Genomic DNA, 26,918 nt, shown 5'->3' with positions numbered 1-26,918 from the left:
TTAAAATATCAACTTATAAACACTTTTAAGGCCATTTACAATATAGGCATCGAAATTGAAGATAAACTTATGAAATCGGCAACTGCTAACAATAATAATGCGAAAGGAAAGAAGAATGATTATCCTTCTTCTTCCTCTCCCATTAATGAAATACTTTCTACAGACACTCCTAAGCAACGAATCCAAAGGTTAAAAATAGTGTTTATTCCTCTTGGTATAATCTACGAGACAACCTTCAATAAACTACACCACAAAGGACTGGTCATACCCATAGGACCCATCAAAGATCCAGCCCCGGAGGCTAGACCACCTAAGTGGGATCCTAACAAACAATGTAAGTACCACCAAGGAAAAGGTCATGATATTGAGGAATGTTGGAAACTCAAAGAAGTTATTCAGGATTTGATTGATGATAACAAACATTCTGAGGCTCTAGCCATCACAAAAGATCATATGGTCTTTGACCCTTCTCTCCTCATTACATCTATCGATGAGCCCATGATCGAAAAAGTCTACATAACTGCCATTAACAAAGTGACCACGATTGAGAAGGATGAAGAAGTTTTCTTAGATGCCACTAAAGAAAACTCAGCAAATCTAAAAGAAGATGTTGATAAGCTCCGAGATTCCATTGCCAAGCTTTATGAGTATAGTGGAAGACCTTGTGAATCGGATGTCAGTCATTGAACAAAACCCTCATCGCCTGGATTGGAAGAATGAAAAGAATGACCATCCTTCTTCTTCCCATCAAAGATTAAAGAAAAATCTCAATGCTCCTAAGCGACGGGTAAAACGGGCCATTGACGAATATACACCAATACGAATGACTTATAATGAAGCTTTTGACTATCTCCATGGCTAAGGTTTCATTCATCCCATAGGTCCAATCCAAGATCGATCTATTACCTAAGATACAGTCTCCTTATTAGAATCCAAACTTCAATCCTATTGCAAATACCATTGAGGCAATGGTCACACTACTGAGGAATGCTTCATCCTTAAGGATCGTATTCGAGACATCATTGATTCGAATTGGCTTCATGTTCCTCCGAGCGACAAGAATGTCAAGTAATGATAAGCACAAAGCACGAGGCAGCTTCAACGAAAAAATTTCATGGTTATTTTCTTACTCTTGTTTTCCCTTTTCCCTCAATAAGTCTAGCATAGGCAACATCCGTCATTTCTTATATTTTCTTCATGAGTTTGTTTTTACCCTTTCTACTTCAATAAAATGAACATTTATTTCCTTGCATATGATCATAACATTGCATTTCATTAAACAAAAACCTCAAATCAAATTCGAACTAAACCCAAGGTATACCAATGATTTAAGGCACCCTTTGTAGCCACATCATATCACCTTTACCCCTTTCAATTACATGCTCCTTCATTGATGAACCACTTTGATCCTTGTCTAACGATTGCTCTTTCTTTTTTTTACCCACGTCTACCAAGCTTGGGGATGGGACGGTGTACAACTTGCAATTTTCAAAGCCAAGCATAAAAGCTTGAGTGATTTTTTACTGAAGTTCTAGAGTTTTAAAATTTCAAAAAGCAATAAAAGTGTGCAAAAGGGAAAGTACTGTTCCAATGTCCTTAATATGAACACGTCTTAGATTGTGTCTCTTATCGAGTGCTCGTCACCATGCTTAAGAAACATGAATGCCAAGTGAGTGATGGACCGCATGATCGGGATTGCCAACACTTATGCAAAGAAGACTCAAATACAAATCTCAAATGCTAAAATACAAAAAAGAAATAAACTCAAAAGTTAGAAACCTCAAGCATATAAATTGAAAGGAATGGTGTCCTTCGAACAAGTGTACTATTCCGATAGGGGGTTCGGAATTATTAGAAAGCTAATTATTCAGTGAGGTCAAGTGATCGGAATGTCTGGGTGGAGGCCGCTTCCGATCAGTAATATTGTATAATTAATATTACAGCTTAATCTTGACTGAACCCTTCGGGTCACACCCAAGAAACTAACGAGCCGAAGCGACGAATTAATTCGGAAGTAATTAATGAGTCGACCGAGTAATTAATATTTAGACGTCGGAAATTCGAGCTTGGATCGTCAAAACCGAGCGTCGGAATCAAATCTCAAATGTCGAGCCAAAATTTAGGATTTAGCGAGACGGGAAAATGCTTCAAGTAACAAGTAAAACCCTAGCCATACAAAAGGCTAGGGAAGCGCGCCAAATAGGAGCGTGCCACGTGGCAGCACACATGGCGGCACGCCATGTGGCAGTACACGTGGCAGCGCAATGTGGAAGCCACGTTGGCAGCAGCCACCAAGTGGCAGCATGCCATGTTGGCAGCGTGCCATGTTAGCAGCGCGCCACGGTGGCAGCACGCCATGTGGCAAAAGGGGGCCGTGGACCCGGGTGACGGGTCATGGACACGGGCCAAAAGAAAGTGGCCCAACCGAACCCAACTTGGGGCTCAAGGTTAGGTGACACATAGTTAGCTCACAATGCATGTGAGTTTCCTTGGGGACCAAGTGAGAAAGTGGTCCTCACCTAACCATGTGACACTTGTTACTTGTTCCTTGGTTTATTTAACTAAGGGTTGAATTCATAGCCAAGGCATGGCTTGGGATTGTTCACTTGAGTAAGAGTTGAAAAAGGCATCACCATTGTGAAAACCTTTGAACTCAAGAGTTGAAAAAGGCATCACCATTGTGAAAACCTTTGAACTCAATTACTCGGGTTTAGGTCGGGCCTTGCTAACTCCAAGGCATTGGACCCTTGTCAGTGTTCGAGTTGTGGGTGGACTTCCGTTGGAGGTCGTCGTAATTTCGAGGCTAGCTTTCGAAGTAAGAGCCCCTTGAGGTCAGGCGAAGCACGCGTCAAAGGTATAATTATTATCTTAATCTTGTCATTAAGTTAATTATGTTTTATGGTTTTATTTATTGCGAGTGCGATCTTGTTTTTGGGTTTGTTTCCGCGGTGAGTCGGACTCACCAAACCCCAACAGCGGTATTGGAGCCTCGCTCGTTTATTTTAAAATCATACTATTTTTCAAGGTGTTTTTATGGCTTAATTTTTCTGGTTTTAAGTTGCTAATTAGATTAGTAGCTCGGTTTATTAATTTTAATCCCGTATTAAAGCTGACTTCAGCTCCCGAACCCAAATTTCGACCCAAAAATAGTGAATTTTGGGTGAAAAAGGCGTTTTGGAAATGGTTTTATCATATTAGGACTCTGTTTTTAGCCAAAAAAAAACTACCAGAAATGCACTTTTCGAGGGATTTTTCGTTTTGACGAAAAATTTTAAGTCTTTCTAACCTTGAAAATTAATTGCATATTTATGGTGGTTATGTAATTGGTTCAATCCTTATTTTATATGCAATTTTAAACCTCTTTAGGTATGATTACTTGGTAGTAATTTGTGTTTGAAAGTTTGGTTTTATTTTTCACATAATTGCACTAATTGCATTAAATGTGAAATGTTTGTTCTTTATGTTTCTAAGTACTAAAGATTCAATCTTTAATTATGTTAAGTGATTGAAAATTTGAGTTTCTAAATTCCATGATATTTTGTTGAACTTTGTTGATTTAATCATGTATGAAGTTGATTGGAATCATAAAGTTTGAAACTTGTGATAGAAATTTGTTTTATCTTCATATTGGAAGATATAATTTTTCAAGGATTCACAAGTATTAAAGTTGGAATTTTTATTAAACTTGTGTTCATGTTTCCAACTCCCTTTTATTTTGTCAAAATCTCATGATTAATTTAAATTAATTAAATTAATAGTGAGTGATTGCCCTTATTATTTTATTGCACCAAGTTAAACCAATTTTATTAAAGAATGGTTCTTGGAAATAATTTTGATTGTGTGCACTTTTTGTGAAATTTTAATTAAAGTTGGAATTGTTTAATTTTTCATTTTTGCTCATTAAATTAGTTCTAAAATTAATTTATAATTAATGGCAAAGTCACGCAAAAATCGGGTTGGAAACCCGAAGCTAAGGCACGCAAACCGAGATAAGTGCCTCACTTGGCTAGCCGGGCTGCATAGCAGCCCATATGTGGCTGCCAAGTGAGCTGGCCGAGGCTTGGTGCGGCTATGCGTTAGTCGTGAGCTAGAGCATGCTTGATGCTTGGTGCTTTGGTGCGAAGGGGCAAGCAGCCGTGGGCATGTGCCTAGCACCAGATAACCCGTAGCAAACGCTACTAGGCTCGACCTAGCTAGTGCTATGTGGGGTGGTGGAGGCACATGCGCCAAGCCGCATAGTCCAGGTTTGCTAGACGACCTTGGCTTCCATATGGCACGCATGTAGTGCGTGAGCCACTTGAATGCGGTTGGCTTCTTGTTTGCTTATTTTGCCATTTTAATTATTTTATTAAATTTAATTTGGTTTTAATTATTTTAATAAATTTTTGGAGGCTAGGCCTCGGTTTTTGAGCGGCATTCGCAAAAATTCAATTTTGGCAAATAATTGGGTTTACCGGCTTAATTAATTGGATTAATTAAGATGGATGCGGAATTTAGTGGGAGCTTCAATTATTAATTGCGCTTATTTTCATAATCGGTTAAAAAACTTTGACTAGTTTTAATTAGGCGTGTTAATCGGATTAACCACCTAGATTAGTTACTAGTTATCGCGTGTTTATGCATTGTTACTTGTTTTATCGTTGTAAAATGCATGGGTCATTCACAAATAGTGAATGGATGAATGGAATGTATATTCTCTCACAGGTTTTAAAAAAAAAGCAACTAGTGGGGCCCAATTAGGATAGAAAATACGGACTACAATCCGTGATGTATTTTTGTAAATCTAAATACGGTCTGCGAACCGTTGAGTATTTTTGTACCTTAATATTTAGATTAGTCTTAATCGTAGATACTAGTAGTTGCATAATTTTGGTCAAGTCTTGAAGACGGAGGTTCTTGGAAGACGAAGCCATGAAGTTGCAAAAGAAGACCTTTTGAAGACTTGAAGAATTCAAGGGGTCATGCTAGTTGCCAAATGCATCTTTATTTATGTTTTCGATATATATTTATGATGATTTATATATGAATTATATGTTAGATGCATGTTTAGGATTTCTAATGTTGTGATGATTAATTAAGTTCACTTAAATCAACCAACATAGAAACCCTAGGTCCCTAAATTATTGAGTGAAATTGCCATTCCGAAACAACACTTATCGACCTATTGAGAGTAGTGATGAGCTACGCCAAAGTGAGGCATCACTATTATTCCCTAGAATACGTAAGGTATGTCGATGGGTTTGCCAAAGCAAGACATCACATACAAGTTGGTTTTGGTTGTACTCAACGATATGAGTGATGGAGTCCTAACATGCCGTGGCAAAGTGAATAAATTGTTGAGAGAGCATTAGATGCGACGATTTATTCAACCAAGAGTGGCTTGGAGCCATTAGCAAAGAGTTGCTTACTTTAGGATATTGAGTGTTAAGACAAGCCAAAGCATGCTTAACCACTCTTTGTTTCTTTGGATCTTGGAATCGACTTATTCTCGCCAAATGGGGACAAATTTAATGCGTGGATAAGACGTTTAATAAGATTGAAAATTTGCGTGAATACTTTTTAATTTTCAAACTTATTATGTTATTTACTTGATAAATGGTTATACTTTGCACTTATATTTATAGAATTCCAAATCAAACGATATTGTTTTCCATGATTGGTAAAGGAAATCTTTTAAAATGGTTCTCAAAGAAAGGAAAGGCAATTCTAAAAATACAATTCTCATAAATGACTTTTATAAGTCCGAAGGGACGGTTGGACATCATGTATTCAAAATACTAGGTAGTTTTGATAAAACATGAAGTATTGAGTTGCAAACTCAAATTGTCAATATTGACAACCAACATATCTTTTCGCTCAATACATAGATGAGTAGGACTCATTGATGTAGTAATTCAAGCATGAAATAAATAAAATATGGAACTTTGTTTTACAGCACGTTAGATGCTTAATTATGCCTAACAAAGTATAAAAGTCAAAGACTCTTAAAGAAATGGTTCTTAAAGATTATGAGATAAAGTATGATAAGAAATATAGGAAACGAGGAACAAAGAAAAGGAATGAGATTCCATTATACTAAAGAATTCATGTTATTGTAGTTAACTTAGCAACTCATTATCTTCACAAGTATCAGATACTGCTTGAGTGTTCCACTTTGAAAGTGACCTCAAACCATTGAAAATAATCTAAGCTATTGAGTTACAAGCTTAGAATGAAGCGAGGAGAGCTACATCAGTTGTAAGGTCACATGCTTTGTTTAAAGACCTTTTGAGCTAAGGCTGGAACGAATAATGGTTATTATTATATTCCATAATCAGCAATTGATCCGTTTACACACGAAAAGACTCACATTCAAAGCAATGAGCAATAGTTGCAAATTTATTTGAATGGCATGGTTGTCTAAACCATGAGTCAAGAATGCTTGATTATAAAGAAAAATTTTCTTAACATGATAAACTAGAAAAAGCTCAAAGTCATGGGCATGATTTGCGTTCCAAACATCTTTAGCAATGTCATATCGACAAGAACGTACTCAAGGCTCTATTAGATAGGCTCTTGATAGTTGATCGATTCGGAATCGTTCTAAGACAAGCAAGTCTTACTTGTTAAAACCGACAAAGTAAAGAGCTATTGTTCTTAGTTTAGACAATTGACTCCGAAAGCTAAAGAGGATTCATTTACTTCAACGTTTCACAAAGAATTTGAAATAATATGGCTATATTCATCAAATGTGAACAAACTTAACCTTGAATAGTTCAAGAGTTTAGTGAAGTACAGAATCGACTTGGCAAGATATCAAAACGTCTAAATTAGATCGAGCGATGTTTTCTTGAGCCAAGCGTGACCATCACAAAGTTATGAAATTGAAATTTTCATAAATAACTCCACAAAGAACATAGTGTGTCTTCACGGAGACCTCGATGCCATTTAAAAATGACTCGAACGATGATGGTTCACACCCCTTCCTATAAAGTTCTTAAAGATTTGCACAAAACTAATGTTACACTAAACAAAATGTCAAAGCTAAGAAAGGACTCCATATTCAGTTATGGATAGAATTAACTTCTAAACGTCTTTTCAAGTATATGTCTAAAACTCTTAGCCACAGTGGGAGTTCATTGGCTTAGTGGGAGCTAAGTGACTCAATAGGAGCTAAGTGACTCAGTGGGAGCTCACCGGCTTAGCAAGAGCTAGGTGGTTCAGTGGGAGCTTAATGGCTCATTAAAGGCTAAGATAGCTCAAGTAGGAGCTAACTGTTTGTTTCACAACGAAATTTTACCCTAAGACAATATACATGTCTCTTTGTAAACATTCAAGTGAGACTACGGACATAACCTCCACTACCTAATTGAGAACATAAAGTTTGTTGCTCTAAGTGGTGTTTTTTTGGAAAGTAACACGTTTCCAAAACGAAAAGTGGGAGGAAAATAAACTCGATAACCATCGAGATTAGCAACAAACTAGAACTGAGAATCTCGAAAGACCTTAAAAGGGCTTCGTAAGAATACTTGATCAAGAACACTCAAAAGGACTTAACAAGTTCCTTAAAAGAGAATTCATTACTCACAAAACTTTTGAAAAGTTGGAGTAAGATCAAGATGATCAAAGGGCTTTGGAAGCGCCTTGAAACTCAGTGTTTGATGCAATAACCCCGTATAGGTATAAAATTCACCAGAGGCTTGGATTGAATCCTATAAATTTTCTATTAAGTTAGAAATAAACCTAAGACTTACAAGCATACTATTTACTATTAGATAGTAAGGGAATAATGTCTTGTAAAATAGCTACGACAAATCCAAAATTCCAAATAATGGTTAGAGGCCATAAGATCCGAAATAGACTCCATGTTTGAAAATCATGTTTAAAACTAGATTAATTTGCATGAGGGGTAAAAGACCCGTCGATCCCAAATAAGTTTTCAAGGAGAAAACTAACAAACGTGGAAATGTATATGCATACATAGCTAGATTGGTTGAAAAGGATACAATTAAATTCACGGAGTTGATTTTAATAAAAACCTACTCACCAATCGGAATGCTAAAGTCTTTTCGTGATTGTTCTAGCAAAATTGCACATATGAAATATGGCAAAATAGATACCAAAACCACCTTCCTAAAATAGGATTTTGGAAGTGACTGTAAAATAGTCTAAGGGTTTTGAAAATCTAAATAAATGCTAGATTTGAAAGCAAGCTCAAGGAATCCATTATGTGATTAAATGAAGCATTGTATAAAGGAATTGGAACATGTTTCTTCATAAATTTAATAATAAGATTGACTTATGACGAAACATAGAAACTCTTATGAATAAGAAGTTTAGTGGGAGCAAGAGTAAATCTTGTAAGGTCCAATAAGAAGTTTACGAACTCTGTTGTAAATTAACTATCAAATGCTAAATGCTTAGATTTGAAAGTATATTCGACAATGGACCAAGCAAAAGACGATACTTAGTACATATTGGGTATTAAGATCTATTGTATAGACTTAATAAAATGTTTGAACGTGTAAAGGAATTTACCATGTTAAACATGAATTGAAGGACTTTGAAAGACTTTCGACCCGTATGTATAAAACTAAGTAAATGTTTGAACTAAGTATGAGCTAGGCTAAATACTAAGTCAAACAAGAAAGACTCTAGTAGAGACTTTCAACCATATCACATAGCAAACAATTTAAGCAAGACTCAGTGAAACTGAATGAGCTAAAATGTCACATGGATGGAATAAGATTGAGAATTACTCTGCAACTTAATCCATCATGTACGCTATGATATGGAATCGTCGCACGACTTACTTTCTTAGAGAATGTGAAGTATGTATGTAGTACCAATCAACCTGAATCTATGTAATAGAACGTTAGATTATGGCCAAGAACATCCAAAGTACTTGGATAAGTAACAAGATGAGTTCTTGACTTGTGGAAACAAATATAATTTGAGAATTGATGTTGCAAGCACAAACCTTAACAAGGATTAGATCCTTAACAAGGAAGCCGTTTATAAGCACGAGCTAACAATGAGTCGTGGCTTGAGAATGGTAACATGGATGTGTATCCATGTGTAATGTGCGGGAATTTAAAGTAAATTTCCATGATCACAAGTGATTAGGGTATCCCAAATCATTGTGAGTTGTTTGGAGTGAAACCCAAGCAAACCATCATTAGGAAGTCTACTAAAATATATGTTGAGAATATTGTTGCCTTAATGGCGATAATAAAGAAGATGTTCTATGGAAAGTTCGTTGTTGAACGTTAATGATTGTAGGTTGTCAAGTTGAAGATCTCAATCATGAAAATGAGTGGCCGGGAGCCATCACTTGGACAATAAATCCTAAATCACATATAATCCATGGCACTCTCAAATTTTATCATCATATTATGAAAGTGATCAGTAATGAAGGTGCTAAGATTAGCAAAGTAAGTATAACTAAACCTATGCAATAAGTGAACGACAACATTCACAATTGCATGAAAGAAATCAAGCATATTAGAAATGGGTGCGATTTCTATAGATGTTTTATAAAGATTGATACTCTTAAAACATTCGGAAAAACCATTTATCATAAGATGAACCATTCAGGTTTTGGAGTAATTAAATATTTCATGCAATTTTATCACTCCGTTGACTATTTAATTGTGGTTTAAAATTAAATAATGAGTCCATTCGATTCTTAGAATATTCAAAATAGGGTATCAAGACCAATCTTGGTAAGGAAACACCTATTAAGTGAACATTGAATATTATAATCGAGAATTATCCCTAATCGAGGTCATTTAAGCGATGGACGATTAATGACCATTTGAGATTAGTGTGTAGTTTGATTTATAGCACCGTTTCTTTTGCTACAAGGACATGATCGTCATAAATCATTTACATAGGTATTAGTTTAGAACCATACTGGATCGACCTATGAGAATACTTTAAGAGATTAAAAATCGTCATAAGTATACTTCTCATTATTGCTATCGGAACCTTTTTCCTCGACCATGAGTATTATGAGCTTTCTTGTTTGAGTACTAGTCCGCTTTGATGATTGTCAAACGTCTGCCGTAATAGGGGATTATAACGGCATCACTCGGGCGGCTAGGTCCTCTTAATAAGATAAGCTACATTACAAGACAGAAAATGTCCCCCTATTAAAAAATAGGGAAGATGTCTTTGTTGTTTACAAGGCCTCTCGTAGAACGAGACTGTAAAATGCATGGCTGTGCTCGGATGGATTTTAGAAATCATCTATTTATTGACAGTCGGACTCGGAATCGAGAAACACTTCTAGACGTAATAAGGATGACAAATAAATCTTACCTTATAGTTCATGAAGAGGCATTAAGCGACATAGGAAAAGGGCTATACACTAAAAGCTCACTTGTCCGAAAGGACAAGTGGGAGATTGAAAGGAATGGTGTCCTTCGAATAAGTGTACTATTCCGATAGGGGGTTCGGAATTATTAGAAATCTAATTATTCAGTGAGGTCAAGTGATTGGAATGCCTGGGTGGAGGCCGCTTCCGATCAGTAATATTAATGTATAATTAATATTACAGCTTAACCTTGACTTAACCTTTCAGGTCACACTCAAGCAACTAACGAGCCGAAGCGAAAAATTAATTCGGAATTAATTAATGAGTCGACCGAGTAATTAATATTTAGACGTCGGAAATTCGAGCTTGGAGCGTTGAAACCGAGCGTCGGAATCAAATCTCAAATGTCGAGCCAAAATTTAAGATTTGGCGAGACAGGAAAATGCTTCAAGTAACAAGTAAAACCCTAGCCACGCGAAAGGCTAGGGAAGCGCACCAAATAGGAGCGTGCCAAGTGGCAGCACACATTGCAGCACGCCATGTGGCAATACACGTGGCAGCGCCATGTGGAAGCCACGTTGGCAACCGCCATGTTGGCAGCCACCAAGTGGTAGCGTGCCATGTTGGCAGCGCGCCATGTGGCAGCACGCCACGTTGGCAGCGCGCCACGGTGGCAGCGACATGTGGCAAAAGGGGGCCGTGGACCCGGGTGACGGGTCATGGACACGAGCCAAAAGAAAGTGGCCCAATCGAACCCAACTTGGGGCTCAAGGTTAGGTGACACATGGTTAGCTCACAATGCATGTGAGTTTCCTTGGGGACCAAGTGAGAAAGTGGTCCTCACCTAACCATGTGACACTTGTTAATTGTTCCTTGGTTTATTTAACTAAGGGTTGAATTCATCAATTTTTCCATGTGGGATCTTTTTTATGAAAAAGTCCCACATTGAAAGATGAGTGGAATTCACAAGGAAGCTTTCCTTATAAATAGCCAAGGCATGGCTTGGGATTGTTCACTTGACTAAGAGTTAAAAAAGGCATCACCATTGTGAAAACCTTTGAACTCAAGAGTTGAAAAAGGCATCACCATTGTGAAAACCTTTTAACTCAATTACTCGGGTTTAGGTCGGGCCTTGCTAACTCCAAGACATTGGACCCTTGTCGGTGTTCGAGTTGTGGGTGGACTTCCGTTGGAGGTCGTCATAATTTCGAGGCTAGCTTTCGAAGTAAGAGCCCCTTGAGGTCGGGCGAAGCACACGTCAAAGGTATAATTAAAATCTTAATCTTGTCATTAAGTTAATTATGTTTTATGGTTTTATTTATTGCGAGTGCGGTGTTGTTTTTGGGTTTGTTTCCGTAGTGAGTCGGACTCACCAAACCCCAACATAAATACCAAGATTGAAACTCAAGGTTGCACACCTTGGGGGCTTATTTTGGGTCTTGAACCTTTATTCTTTCTTCTTCAACCTTTAGCCTAACTCCGTTACAACCCTTCAAAGACCTCCTTGAGGTGTACACACACTTGTGCGAGGTTCGGTTAGAGCTACATTCGGCCTGATTCCTAACGAATACGTAGGCAACCTCACATTAGGGTATGGCCGTACTAATTATTCATCACATATTCATGCATGATCATATCAAGGGATCTCCAATTCTCATCCCTATCCATTTAGAACTAGACTTAGGGGCTTAATCCCTACTTCATTAACCTACCCAGCTTAAGAGCCACCATCATTTGGCTCTTCTCAAAATATTTTTCCATCCCTTAGCCTTTGTAGCCTAACCTTAGTGTCAGTCTTACACACATCACAAATAAGTAGCCAAATAATCCTTCCCTTAAGAACCCTTTGTCATGAAATCTTGATATGACTTTGAAGCACGCCTTATCATCTTCGAATCACTCATTATCACAATCATCGCATCATAGAGTATGAGGTACTAAGCCTCTGAGCCTAAGTTATCCAAACACTTTCATTGGATCATCAATCCTTGCACCATAAGACACAACATTAAAGCATACATTTGATTAAGCACATTCAACATGCATCATTACTCGATTCATTCAAATCATCTTTTCTTTTAAGGAAGTTCAAAAACTTCGTTTTCACAAACACCCTACATTTCATCCTTTTTCACGTCTTTCTTTTTGGGAGAAAGTCCATACCCTCCACAAAAATGACGGAAGAAATTTGCCTGTCTGCATTTTCGAGTTACGAGCACAATCACAACACAATGCACACACGAATCATGCACATCGATTCATATCTTGTCACTACATCAAGTTATATCACATCGAGTCGAGTTGAGTACAGTGAGTCAAGTACACTAAGTCTTGGGTCAACCCCAAGAAAAACACCAGCAAAGTCCTTTAGCAATATTTAATTTTACAAGATACACCTATTTATTGAAGCTTCTATTTAGAGTCAATCGAGCAATATCGCCATTCATTACATCAATTCATCGAAGCTTCTGTTCGCAGCCAATCAAACACTTTCACCATTCGTCACCAATCCATCGAAGCTTCTATTCGTAGACAATCGAACACTCTCACCATTTATCTTTCTACAAGCTCTTTTATTCAAAGACACGTGGACATTTCATTCAAAGCTCTTATTGTTTAGCGACGCATGGATAATCCTTTTAAAAAGCTCTTTTGTTTAGAGACGCATGGACAATCCTTTTAAAAAGCTCTTTTGTTCAAAAACGGGTGTACATTTTTTTAAAATCTCTTTGTTAAGAGACGTGTAGATATTACATTCAAAAAGCTATTTTGTTCAGAGACGCATGGACATTTCTTTTAAAGCTATTTGTTCAGAGATGTGTGGACATTACATTAAAAAAGCTTTTTTGTTCAGAGACACATGGACATTCTTTCCAAAGCTCTTTTGTTCACAGACACATGGACGTTTCCTTTAAAAGCTCCTATGTTCAGAGACGCGCGAACACATTTCAGATCGACAGCGCTCCCTGAGAAAGAGGAGGTTGTCACCCGATTTAAGAAGATAGCTAGAAGCAAAGTGATCTTCGACAGCGCTCCTTGAGAATGAGGAGGTTGTCATCTGATTTGAGAAGATGGCTCGAAGTGAAGCGGTCTTCAACGGCGCTCCTTAAAACCTTCTTCTTCATCAATTTCTCTAGACTTTTTCTCTCATCAAAACCAAAAAATCCGAACAATATCGATCTTAAATTACTCCAAATTACTTCAAAATACTACAAAGGTTTGACATTCGCGAAGAAATTCTTCAATTGTAACAACATTCTGAGAAAGAGTAAATAATTTGTTCATTTTAAATTAATACAATTTTGTGTATAAACCTTAGTTTATTTAATTGGCGATTATATGTTTTAAAACATAATATGCTATAATTACACTTATTTTTATGCAAAATTGATTAAAATCTACTATATTTTGTGCAATTTTTCAGTTTATTTTATCAAGGAATTTACGAATTTTGTGTTACATATGTAAAAAATCATAAGGAATTATGAAATTCTTTTCCATTGAAAATTGAGTATAGAGTATAATTATGCTAAGTTTCTGAATTATTTGAGTTTTTGTAGAATTATTGAGAGTTAAATTATTTTATATTGAAAATGACTTTTCGATAAATGTTCATATTCATTTTGATAGATTTTCATTATGATATTAGTATATGATCATTGACACTCTTACCTTAGATCTACTGGATTCAGTCTTGATAGATGATTACCCTAGTTTTGTTTATGATCTTCACATATAAATGAATATTTACTGGTATTTAAAAAAATGCTCATTTGAATTTAAATACGTACATGTTAATTCTCATATTGAATATATCCACATAAACTATAATAATACATGTTATTAACTTCATATTAAATTATTAATACATGTTCATTAGCGTCATTTGAATACTATACTACCTCCGTTTTATGTTTTTTGCAACTTTGGAATATTTTATATCTCACAAATAATACCCCAAAGTTGCAAAAAATATGAAACGGAGGTAGTACTACATACATTTTAACTCTAATATTGATAGATTTTTATTCGAATTCGATGATAAATGTTCATTTGGATATGTGTATATTCACACATATAGATGTTCATTCACAAGTTAAAAAATGTTCAAAATAATCACATTTTGTTCATTCATCATAGACCTTTGATGATTCTATTTTAAAATATAATATATTCTTATGGTATTTCATCCAGGGGCGAAGCCAAGATTTTCAAATTTGGGTTGTATTATTGTTCTTTTTTTATGGATTAGACCTAGGGTTAGCAATTGATTAGTGATTTTTACATAATTGGGGAAATTACTTTTCAATATATGATAATTGATAAGTAACATATACTTAAGAATACATCAGCTGTGTTTAGAGATTGAGAGTTGTCAAATATGGTGAATTGAATGGATTTTTTTTTTTGTAACAAATAACAAATATTTAATGATCCTGATACTCAAGTGTAGACATTTTTTTTTTTTTTTTTTTTGGTTTTTGCCCAAGTGATCAGTAATCCTAAATTTCTCTTTATTAACTTTTGCAAATGTTTGACACCATCTGTTCTCCAACCAAGTGTATTAACAATTATTAATTTCATTTGTCTGATCTTTACCCAGTATTCATTATTATTACAAGAATTTTTATGTCAAGCTTGATCTCATGAATCTTTTGAGTGAATTTTACTTTTTAGATTATTTTAATTACTTTTAACATCTTTTGATTTACTTTTAAGTAATTTAGTTGTGTTATTCAGTCATTATTTTGGTTATTTGATTTACTGGTTGATTTACAAATGTGCTCATTTTTATTCATTTTTATTCAAATTCAATCTGTTTTTGTCATTATATTTAGAGTTATAAGTTTCTGTTAATTATTTAGCTTATGTGTGATAACTAAATTCAGACTAAGTTACGGTATTGCTTATGCAATTTACTTTTTGAGCTTATATTTTTACTTTTGAGTTTATGATAGTGATTACGTTTAGTTTTTAATTTGGTTATGGTTCTTGCTGCAACCAACACTGTTGCTGAAGTTCCTTTGAGGCTTGTGATGTCGAGGAAGAAAGTATGGTCTTATTTACTTTTAACTTGATTGTATTAGCCAAGTTCGGTATATGTTTGTGGATTTGATCGTAGTGATTACGTGGGGAGTTGTTTTGTTGGGTAAAAGTCATGACCGTATTGCGAGTTTTCTTTGTGGCTATGTGCATATTGTGAAAATGGTGTAGTTATATGTGGTCAGGGCGCAGGGGGTGGAGTGTTGTGTCTTGGTGGGTGTTGTAAATAAGGGAGCTAGACAGGTTATGTGTTGTACGATATTTGATAACTTGTTATTTGGTATGATTTTAGGGTACTTTTGAACCTTATTTTCGTTATTATTCGGCATCAAAGTTCATTATTTATCCTATTTTTATGCAAATTTTGCATCATCCATGTTTCACGGGTTGTTTGTGTTTTTGATGAAATGTAACTATTTTTAGCACTATGGATGTGATCAATCATGAGTAAGCAAGGATAAGGACAATCTTGGTTGAAAGATCCATGGAGGAAGAAGGATGAGTGCCTTAAAAGAGAAATGAAAAGCTTTTGGAGAGCCTTGAAGGGTTGTTTGCGTAAGTATCAACTTCAGCTGACCATAACTTTTGATCTACTCAGCCTTTTAAAGTGATTCAAATTGGAGATTAAATTTCGTCTCAAGAGCTTTCCAACGATTAGTTGCAAGTTCATTTGCGGCAAGAAACAAAGAAGTTACAGCCTCCCAAAGTTAAGTTGTCTAGGCAGGGAATTCTACATGGACGTGCAACAAAATGGCACGTCCATGCCAGGCTGCACGTTAGTGCCAAAATTTGCACATTCGTACAGACCAGCTCAATTCTTGACAGTAGCTACTGCCCACTTTTTCATCCTTTTGCACGTCCGTGTCAAACTTGGCATGTCCATGCAAGCCTGTTTTCGGGCTCTTTCCTCGTTTTCTCCTTCCTTTTTGTTTTTAAGATAATATATATACCCGCTTGGCTCCCCTTGTACGGATATCAAATTTTTTAGAGCTTTTCTCTTAGTTTGTAATATTAGAACATCAAAACTCTCAAATCATTAGTTAGATTTTAATTATTAGCTTGGAAAACTCAATTTCAATCATTGTAGAAGACAAGATTCCACCATTGTTGTTCAAGTTTAAAGCTTATAGTAACATTCTCTTTCCTTACTCTTCAATCTTCTCTCATCTTAGTTGTTAATTACTTGTTTAATTCTTGCATGCTTAGATAGTTAATTAGTTTAATTCTTAGTTTGAATTTGTTCATGAATTGCTTAAACCCTATAATTGCTTTATTTTCCATGGATTGTGAGTAGTCTATTTTCTAAGGTTTAGGTAAAACCCTCAATGTAGTTACAAAGAATTTGTTGCGTGTGCTAATTTGGTAATTATGAGGTGTTAATTAGTTGAGTTTAAGTGGTTTCATTGTTTAGTTCTTGTATATGGCCATTGCTAGAACTATTTATCCAAGCTTCTTCAACGAAGGATCGAGAGATGAACTTGAGTTAGCTCCCTTATGCTTAATTGATTTAAAATGCCATGAGAATAAGGATTTCCAATCAAGGGAATGTTTATGTCATCGTGATTATGCTTTCACACTTGTTTTATGCTTTATAACCATTACAGTAGGTTGTATTCATGATTCAAGTAATCCCTCTAGCTTAAGAAAGTAGTTGGGTGCCTTAGATGACTTCCCCTAATTTGCCTTGATTGATGCATGTTAATTGTGATTTGTGATGAAGTTGAGTGGTGTAACCCGAGCTTTATATTCCTATTAATATTATGATTAATCTCCCCTTAGCTTTTAGTTTATTTGAACTTGTAGAAGTTACTTAAAATCAAACCAATATCGATTTCATTTAGCTTATTTAAACGGTAGTATCTCGGTGGTTAATCTCCCCTTAGCCTCTCTTAGATTCGATTCTTTCTTACCCTTGGTAATAGTTAGTGAAACCAATATAGGATTTATCTTTGGTAGGCTTGACGACGGTCTATCAACATTTTGGACCCTTTAGCACGTTTGTGCCACCCTGCACGTCCATGCGACTTTCTGCACGTCCACACGGAGCTGGTTTCAGCAGCAGTAGTAGCACGACGTACTCTAATTTTTTTTAAAAAAGAAAGAAAAAATTTAAACCCTCACATGCAGCCCCCCTCCTCATCGATTCTCACTCCTCTTTCTCACTTTACATCTCTTTCTCATTCCTTCTCCATACTCCATACTACTACTACTACTACTTTCCAACCTTAATTCCATCCTTAAAATACCATTTTGCTACTCAATTTTTTAATCTAAACTACAATCTCACACTCTCTTTCGACATTCTCAACAAATTACTACTCCTTTTCACTATTTAAAACCCTAAAATCTCAAAACTTCCACAAACCATTACTTTAAAAATTGATTTGGGGGTTTCTTGAATTTTGAATTTCTTAGCAAATTGGGTGAATAAGGAGCTTCAATCAACAACAAGGAGTACTAGAAAGGTTCGTTTGCGGGTTTACACCCACGACATTTTCGGTATAAACTTTCTAATTTAAAGCTCTTACTATCTATTTTAAGTGCTTGTTGGTTAATATTTTAAGTAAGTAATTGTTGAAATTATTGACAATTTGTTGAATATTTGTGATATTTGTTGGTTTAGTAGTAGGGCTGAGCAAAACTAACTGAAAATTCGAAAATCCGATTATCTAATCCGTATTCGTTCCGAAAATTATGGATAGCCGATCCAAAATCAATTTCGGATCGGATATCCAATCCAAAAAAACTCAGACATCGGATATCGAAATATTGAATTTCGGATATCCGATATCTAAAAAAAATCGGATATCCGATCCGATATCTGAAAAAAAAATCCAAATCACCAAACCCCAAATACCCTCAAAAGCCCAAATACCCCCAAAGGCCCAAATACCCAAACTAACAAACCCTAAATCAAAATCCTCTAATCCCACCGCCCCTCCTCCCTCTTTCTCTCTCTCTCTCTCTCTCAAATCTCTATCTTCTCTTTCTGTAATTTTCTCTTTTATCCTCATTTCTCTCTTCTCTTTCTTCCTCCTCTTAGATCTCTGCAACGACTGCAACCCCACCACCCCTCTCTATCTCTTCTTTTTCATCTTCGTCTCCTTCTTCGATCTCTGCAACAACTAACGACAACCACTCCACCAGCTTCCCTCCTCTCCTTCGATCTTCATCAACAACCGCAACAACAGCTCTAACAATCGTCATCAACAACCGCAACCACGGCTGCTTTACAAGCGACCCACGCAACACCCTCCTCCAACAATCGTCATCAACAACAGCAACAACCGTTCCCGCAACACCGACGAGCGACGACAACCCTCCTCTTAACCTCATTTCAATGACATTTAATATTTCTTTGTTTTGTATTTAGATTTGTGTAAAAAAAATTGTTTTGTAATTGGTTTGTGTATAATTTCGTTGTTTTGTAATTTGTGAAAATTATATGTTGTATTTTTTAAAAAAATTTCAATCTATTTGAAAAGTTGTTATGGGTGTTAATGAATTTTTTTTTTTTCAAGAATAGTTGCAATGAATTACTGTATTTATTTTTAGAGAATTGTTGCAGAATTAATTTAATTTACCTTTTTTAATAAAAATTTACAATTAAATTATTATTTATATAATACGGAGTCTAATATTATTAAAAGGATTTTTTCAAAAAAAAAGTTATTAAAAGGGTCGGGTAATGGATATCCGAGCTATCCAATCTGAAATTTTCGGATATCCAGATTTCAAATATCCGAAAGTTTTCGGATCGGATATGAATATCAAATATAGGAATTTTCGGATACGGATATCCAGGACCGTTTATGAGATTTTGGAGGCCTAGGGGCGGATAAAAAAATGGGGCCCTAGTTACCTAATGATTGAATGAATTTACCAAGAGAAAAAATTGGGTGTTCAAAAAAAAAACGAATACTTTATTTTAAAGCTAAGGAATTTTATTATTACAATAACGCTTATACAAAACATTTCCTTCTAGCATTACTAGATGCAAAGTCATTAATAATAGTTTCTACATCAATATGCTATAACATAGTTCTCTCAATACATAAAGTAGCTAAACCATTAAACCTTTCTTGAGACATTGATGATCTCAAGTAAGTTTTCAATAATTTCAACTTGAAAAACTTCTTTCGGCAGATGCAACCGTTACTGACATAGTCAATAGTATCCGATAAGCAATTGATGCATTTGGAAAGCAATTGGCATCTTTGACAAACTCTAGAATCTCATGTGCCGACATCAACATATTTGGTAAAGTCATTTGCAATACTTTTAATTCTGAAAAAAGATCATCTGCATCAACATCGGACAAATTATTATGAGAAAAAGTAGTCTTAAAATTGATGCGAGAATTTCTTAATTCATCATTGTCTAATGACTTTAATTTGTTTAAATCAAACAAAAATCCAATTGTATTTTCAAAAACCTCTAATTGTTCAAATCTATTTTTCAAAGAGTTTATTGCCACATTAACAACCACCAAAAAATCATTAACTCTAAAAGATTCCTTGGGTGATTGTATTTCTTCATCATTATCATTATTTTCATCAAATTGTCTTTTTCTAAATATTTGACGCTTTGTCGGAAGTGTAGGCTCTATATCCATATTAAATGCAAGGCTTTTAGCAATATTTATACTAGATTCAAAGCCATTATTTCTATACTACTCAAAGTACAAAATAATACCTTTCACTTCCTTCATTGCAGTTCCAATACACATAGACTTAGTTTGCAATTTCTTACTCACAATGTTAATTGTGAATAAAATGTCATACCAAATGACAATGCCAAGTAAAAATTCATAACTTGCAACACAATTAGCCAAACTTTCACATTCACTCTTACTCTTAGCATCATTACCACTAGATTCATACAACTTTTGCAAAGCTAACTTTATTTGAGGCGCTTGAAATCTAATAGCTTTAACACTTTTAATTCGACTCTCCCATCGAGTATTACACAAAGATTTAACAGTTAGACCCGGAACATTATCAACTAAAATCTTCCAATTTTTTGTAGAACTTGCAAATAATGTGTATATATGTTGCACAATTCCAAAAAAAGAAATAGCTTTAACACAAGAATGTGCCATATCCGAAAGAGTTAGATTAAAACTATGACAAGAACATGGCATATATAAAGCCCTTGGATTTATTCCAAGTAGTTTATTTTGAACTCCTTGGTGTTTCCTTTCATATTAGAACCGTTGTCATAACCTTGACCTCTAACATTATCAATATCTAAGTCAAGAGACTTGCATACATTTAACAATTCATTAAAAAGTCCCAACCCAGATGTATCATCCACTATTAAGAATTCTAAAAAAAAATCTTCTACTTTTATCTTATCACAAGACACATTAACACGTTGCACTATCAAAGTCATTTGTTCTTGATGGCTCACATCTAGGGTACAATCAAGTATCACAGAAAAATATTTAGCCTCTTTAATGATCTTTATCATAGAAGTTCTAACACTATGGGCTAAAAGAGAAATCAACTCATTTTGAATTTGAGGACCAAGGTAGTGATAGGGAATTTCATGACTTTTTATACGTCTAACATGATCTTACATTATCAACTCAAATTTAGTTATCATTTCAATCATGCCCAAAAAATTATCTTTATTATCCTCATACAATTATCCATTAGATCCACGAAAAGCTAAATTATGTTTAGCAAGACATTTAACAACATATACTATTCTTATCAAAACTTGTCTCCAACGTTCCTTTTCTTTAAGAATCCCTGCTTGCAACTCTTTATCAATGCCTTTGTTCTTATTCAATCTCAATCTTGTTTCATTCCAAATATCATATTAGTCAAGTGTTCAACCCTATTCTCATGTAGTTTAAGTTTCTCACTCAAATGTTTCCAATCATTCACTCCATCATAATATGTCGGTCATGAATAATAGGAAAATTTGTTAATTACTACCTCAAAAGGGAGCCTTTGTGAATTACTACCCCTAAAAAAAAGTTGTTAATTACTACCCCTAAAACTGATTAATTCTAGTAACTACTACCTTTTCTTAATCAGCCTACTTAAACTCTTAACGACATCATTATTCGTCTAAATTATAATTAATAGCTTTTAAACCTAAATTAATCAAATAAACCCTTGCACCACCTACCCACCACCTCCAGCAGCCCTCCTTTAACACCTCTGGCAACTCCTCCATCAAGAAATCCACCCCCTCTTGGTCATCCACCATGAAACTCACTCCCACCGCAAAATCCACAGCAATTACCGCCCCTCCCTTTGCCCCAACCTTTAAAACCCATCCCCTTACCTCTCCTCAACCCCGATTACCGCCCCTTCCCTTCTTCTAGCCCCCGAAAACAGCCCAGCCATGTGATAGGGCTTTATTTCGTTGTGGGGAATGGGAGGAGGATAGGTTTTGTGGTGATGGAATGTAAGGGGGTAGGAATTGTGTGTCGAGGAAGCGGAATAGAGGTGGAAATCGTGTTGGGGGAACAAGAAGAGGGTGGATCTTGTGGTGGGGGAACGGTAGGGTAGGTTTCATGGTGGGGGATTGAGCGAAGGAGTGGGTTTCATGGTGGATGAGCTGTCGGAGGTGTTAAGGTGCCAAAGGAGGGCCGCCGGAGGTGGTGCAATGGTGGTGGGAAGGTGGTGCTAGATTTATTTAATTAATTAAAGTTTAAGAGCTACTAATTAGAATTTAGATGAATAATGATATCATTAAGAGCTTAAGTAGGCTGATTAGTAAAAAAGGTAGTAGTTGCTAGAATTAATCAGTTTTAGGGGTAATAATTAACAACTTTTTTTTTAGGGGTAGTAATTCGCAAAGACCCCTTTTTGAGGTACTAATTAACAAATTTTCCTTTGCTAAAAGAGTTTTGTTATTTTGAGAAGTGAACAACTTACAACAAAAACGATACACTTTATCAACATGTTTAGAATAAACCAACCATTTTCTGTTCGAAGTCTCTCCATTACTCAACTTTCTTATAAAATAAGAATATGAAAAATACCTAGAAAAAATATCGATAGGAAATGTGAGATTTAACTCTCTTATAGGTCCTTTTTCAATCAAAATATCTCTAGTTTTAGCATCAAGTAAACCCCAATTTCTAGGATCATAGATATCGAAAGGAGGGATCAAGTGCTCATTAATACCCATATCGACATTATAATGGTCATTATCATTAGAAACATCAACATTTGGCATATCATTAGGAACATAAACATTTGGCACATCATTCGGAGCATCATTAAAAATTATCATCATTATTCAAATTATTCGAAGACTCTTCAACTCGATTACTACAAAAAAAATTTATCTAATGCTCCTTTTTGAGATTCAATCAAATGTTGTGCTCGTTTTCTTTTTTCCCTATTATCAGGACCGAATGCATATTTTCTCGAAACATTATTAAAAATAAATAATACAAAAAAGTTAAAGAATGATGTCACCGAATCTCGCAAGATACTAGTAGTAAAGCCGGAAAGTCCAAAAGTCGTCAAACACCTACAATAACATAAATTTTGATGTTACAAATTAAAAATTCAGTATAATTGAATAATACATTAAATATATCATTTATCAATTATCATTTGATAATTCGACATACTGTGATACTGATAATTCATTAATCCATAATTAAAAATTTATCAATCAACAATTAGGCAAATTGTGATACTGATAATTCATAAATCATAATTAAAAATTTATCATTTGACAATTTAACAATTCATAATCAATAATCAAATATCATAATTCAAGAAAAATGAGAAATTGAGAACTAACTGGAAAAATATGATTCCTATGAAAATTATAAATTTATAAATTATAATGATAACTCGTATAGCATCTTATAAAATTAATATTTCAGAACTTCTCATGTAAAATTGAATGATTCATAAATTAAAATAAATTAATAACTTTTAAATTTTGGAAAAAAAAAATTAAGAACTTACCGATGACTTAATAGCATACTTGTACCGTTTCTGATTTCATCTTCGAACGTCGAAGCCAAACTCCATAATAATGGTGAAAAAAATAATTAAAATAAATAGAAAAAAGTGATCAAAGAAATTGATATGTGAAGAACAATTGAAACAGTATAATTTATAGGAAATTTCTTAGATTTTAAACACGTTGAAAATTGATTGCAAAGAAGAACGTTTATGGGGGAAATCATCTTTTTAGAATTATTTTGGGAAGGAAGATAAAAAATCAAAAAATATATAGGTAATGATACAAATAATTGATTTCATGGATGAAAATTGAAGATTATACGGTTGTATTTAGTTAGATTATGGGAATTAATTTGGCAAATTAAACTTCCCAAAGATGAAGGGGCTATTTTCTAGGAGGAATTAACGTGAGGGGATTATTAAGGGAATAATTGATAAACTGGAAGAAGAAACGCGCTTTCGTAATATTCAGTATTTATTTATTTTTTATTTTTTTTTTTACGAAAATGAGTTTCAAATTTTGGGGCCCTAGGTGGGCGCCCCAGCTACCCCGGGCCAGATACAGCCTTGCGGATATTTGAACCGAAACTGGGTTTCGGATCGGATATCCGATCCGTGCTTACCCTTATTTAGTAGTATCAAAATTGGAAAAATTTGGTGGATTGTGAACGTTGGAATAATTGTTGGTAGTTGGTTTTTCATAGTATAAGTAGTAATTTTGGATGAGTTAATTTTGCCACTAAAGTTGTTTGTTTGAATTGTTGATAATATTAGTGTTTGGATTGTCTTTCACTTTATGAATGTGTTGGTAAGTTTTTTGGACTTGTTCTTGTTGTGTATTGGTTAGGTGGAAGACTTAGAGCCTTATGTGCTTCGGGTCTTTGTTTATTGGGTGTTGTGCTTGTTTGAGGTGTTTGTGAAGAAAAAAAATTGATCATGTCGAGGAGGAACTAACCAAGAAACACCTCCTCCACTAGACTTAGGAACCCTCCACCTCCACCCACCGTCGAACCACCGCAAGTGGATACCTTAGGTATTGTCTTTAATAATTCCGATTTCATGAACAACTACCTAAGATTAGTAGGAGACGAATCCGGCTAACTAAATTTTACAACCATGAGGTAGTCGAAACCTTAGCTGTAGAGAATGATGTTAGATAACTATTCTATCAAACCGGTGTTCCAAATTGGTTAGAAATGCATGCAAACACCTACAAACGGCTTACCTTAGAATTTATCTCCTCACTATTTGTCCACCGTGACAACCGCAACAACCCTCGATATATGACCTTCTAATTGATGAACACCCATCGCAAGATGACCATAGAACAAGTAAACCAAGCATTTGGGTGGCCAACGGATGACAAATTCGGACCTAAGGATAAGCATTCCCAAAAGCATAACCCGAGGTATTTTTGGAGAAAAATCCCCCGTCTATTTACTAGAGATCCTAAGACTGACAAGGCTTCGGACATAGTACACTCCGCCTTTAGACTATCCCAACGCTTAATAGCTAACACTATTTTTGCTAGGGGAGATAGTTTAGGTGTAGTTTCTGACCGTGAGTTGCTTTTTCTTTAGCACTTAAGTGAAGGTGACGAAAGGTTGAATCTAGGGGCTTGGCTTGTAGAACACCTAGATGACGTAACCACGGGGAGTGGAGTGATAACAATTGGGGGAGATGATCACTATTATTGCTGCTTTTCTTGATCTTAATTTTGCAGATTTGGAGCTCGTTCCGGACCAACGAGACTAGACATACGCTCCCTCAAAGCTATGTATTGGTTGGAGGAAGAAGAAGGGGATAATACCTACACGTGGTTGGTAAGTAGGCGCCCTTATGCAACCTTGCCCAACCCGAAAGCCACGGTTCTTTACAACCCCGAAAATTAGATCTTTGCATTGAGTCAGATTTTGAGTGGATTCCGGGTAGAGAAGATGACCAAGCCCAAGGAGATGAGGAACAAGAACAAAAACAACAACCACCATTCCAACAACCTTTTCAAAAACAATCTTAACAACAAGAAGGCTACCACGGCATTTCTTAGTCATGAGCAACAAATGGCCAACCTACAACTCGGATTTAGGCAACTACAAACCCAATTTGAGACCGTTTGAAAGTCCAACGAGGACATGACAAAAGCCTTTGACACCATGAGGACGAGTTTTGAAGGACTTCGAATGAAGTTGGAGGAGTTTCGAGGTATGTATCAACATTTGCATCCGGGAGGATCAAGCTCCCAAGGTGGCCCAAACAATTGAGTAAGCTTTCTCCTCCCCCTTTATGTGCTTTAAAAGTCTAACATTGGGGAAAATGTTCATGATAGCTTAGGGGGAGGGGAGTCATTTACATTCCTTCTTGACACGTTGGTTTGTTTTTGTGTGTGCATGTTGTTTGTCCCTTTTCCTTAACATCCAAAACCCTTGAATCCAAATTTGCTCCCTTGAAATCCAATACCCTTAATCCAAGTCCTTTATCATGTGAATACTTCTCCTTTCTCTTTAGTTAGTTGTGTAGTTTTGTTTTTCCTCTTATTCTTAATTTAATTTAGTTGTGTAATTATTTCTATAATTTAAAAAAAAAATTTGAAAAATTGCCCAAGTATGAGACTTAAATGACGATGCTTATATGTTTTGCGTGCTTGACTCTTAAGTGATTACTACTAGTTCTTTTAGAAGGGTGTATGAAAAAGTTGGGGTCATTTAGAGGCTTACTAATCTTGATTGCATTAGTGTATATGAAATGAAAGCCAGTGAATGCTCAATTGTACACCTAGTATATGATATTATCTAATTTGCTCAAATAGGATATGTTTGAATTAATTTGCAGTCCCTTGTGCCCTTGATGTGCCCCTTTTCCTCCTCGAAATGAAACTCTATTAGGGAATTGGTTCTACTTGTATCATGTGTAATAAGTGGCGTAATAAGCCACAGGTTTTCAATAAAGAAAGAGCCATTCACTGTTAAAAGAGGCAAGAGCATTGAAAAATTAAAAAAAAAAAAAAAAAAAAAAAAAAAAAAAAAAAAAAGAAGAAGAGCATAGAAAAAAAAAGGAAGAACAAAAACTCCCCCAAAACTTCTAAAAAAAAATCTCATCTTTAGTGGTCAACTCGTGGATGCCTCCCAAACCTTATTTGCATTGTTGTTTCTTTTGAAATTCCCAAGTTAGAGTGTAGTTAAGGGGCCTTGGGTATGCGTTTTGGGAGGTAGACTAGCATTTTGAGATTTTATAACCGAAAGAGGGCTTGTTACAAACTTTGGAATATCTAGGTATGCTCTAATGAACTAGTAAAAGGTGTAAGGAAGTATCCTAGTTCAAACTTGCTTAGTTCTCCTCTTTACCCTCAACTTATGTGTACATTTGTATGATTGGTAATTTTTAAAAGTTTCTCACTTGTCTTGCTTGTGTCTCATATCCCGATGAGTTGACTTGGGCGAAAAATTGAAATTGTGTGATTTTTGACGATGTGTTGTGGATTGTGTGAGTTGTGGGGTTAGCTCATTTAGAAACCCTCAGTAGATAAAAACTCGTCCTCTAGGACGACTTAGATGTTGAAATTGCTTCTCACTAGGCTAAAAGTGATTGTGGTTCATATAATGCGGATTAGTGTGTATGTGCATTTTCCATGT

At 35.4% G+C, this 26,918-nt stretch overlaps 1 pseudogene; it reads right to left on the bottom strand.

Annotated features, from left to right (window-relative positions):
* Positions 1-20,500: 20,500 nt before the first annotated feature.
* On the bottom strand, positions 20,501-25,340 carry LOC145566563 (uncharacterized; annotated as a pseudogene).
* Between the last annotated feature and the right edge of the window lie 1,578 nt (positions 25,341-26,918).

The sequence above is a fragment of the Chenopodium album genome, chromosome 11 (assembly GCF_948465745.1).
Source record: "Chenopodium album chromosome 11, dcCheAlbu1.1, whole genome shotgun sequence".
Lineage (NCBI taxonomy): Eukaryota > Viridiplantae > Streptophyta > Magnoliopsida > Caryophyllales > Amaranthaceae > Chenopodium > Chenopodium album.
Note: the sequence above shows the minus strand (reverse complement) of the source record. Positions and strands in the feature narration are given on the sequence as shown.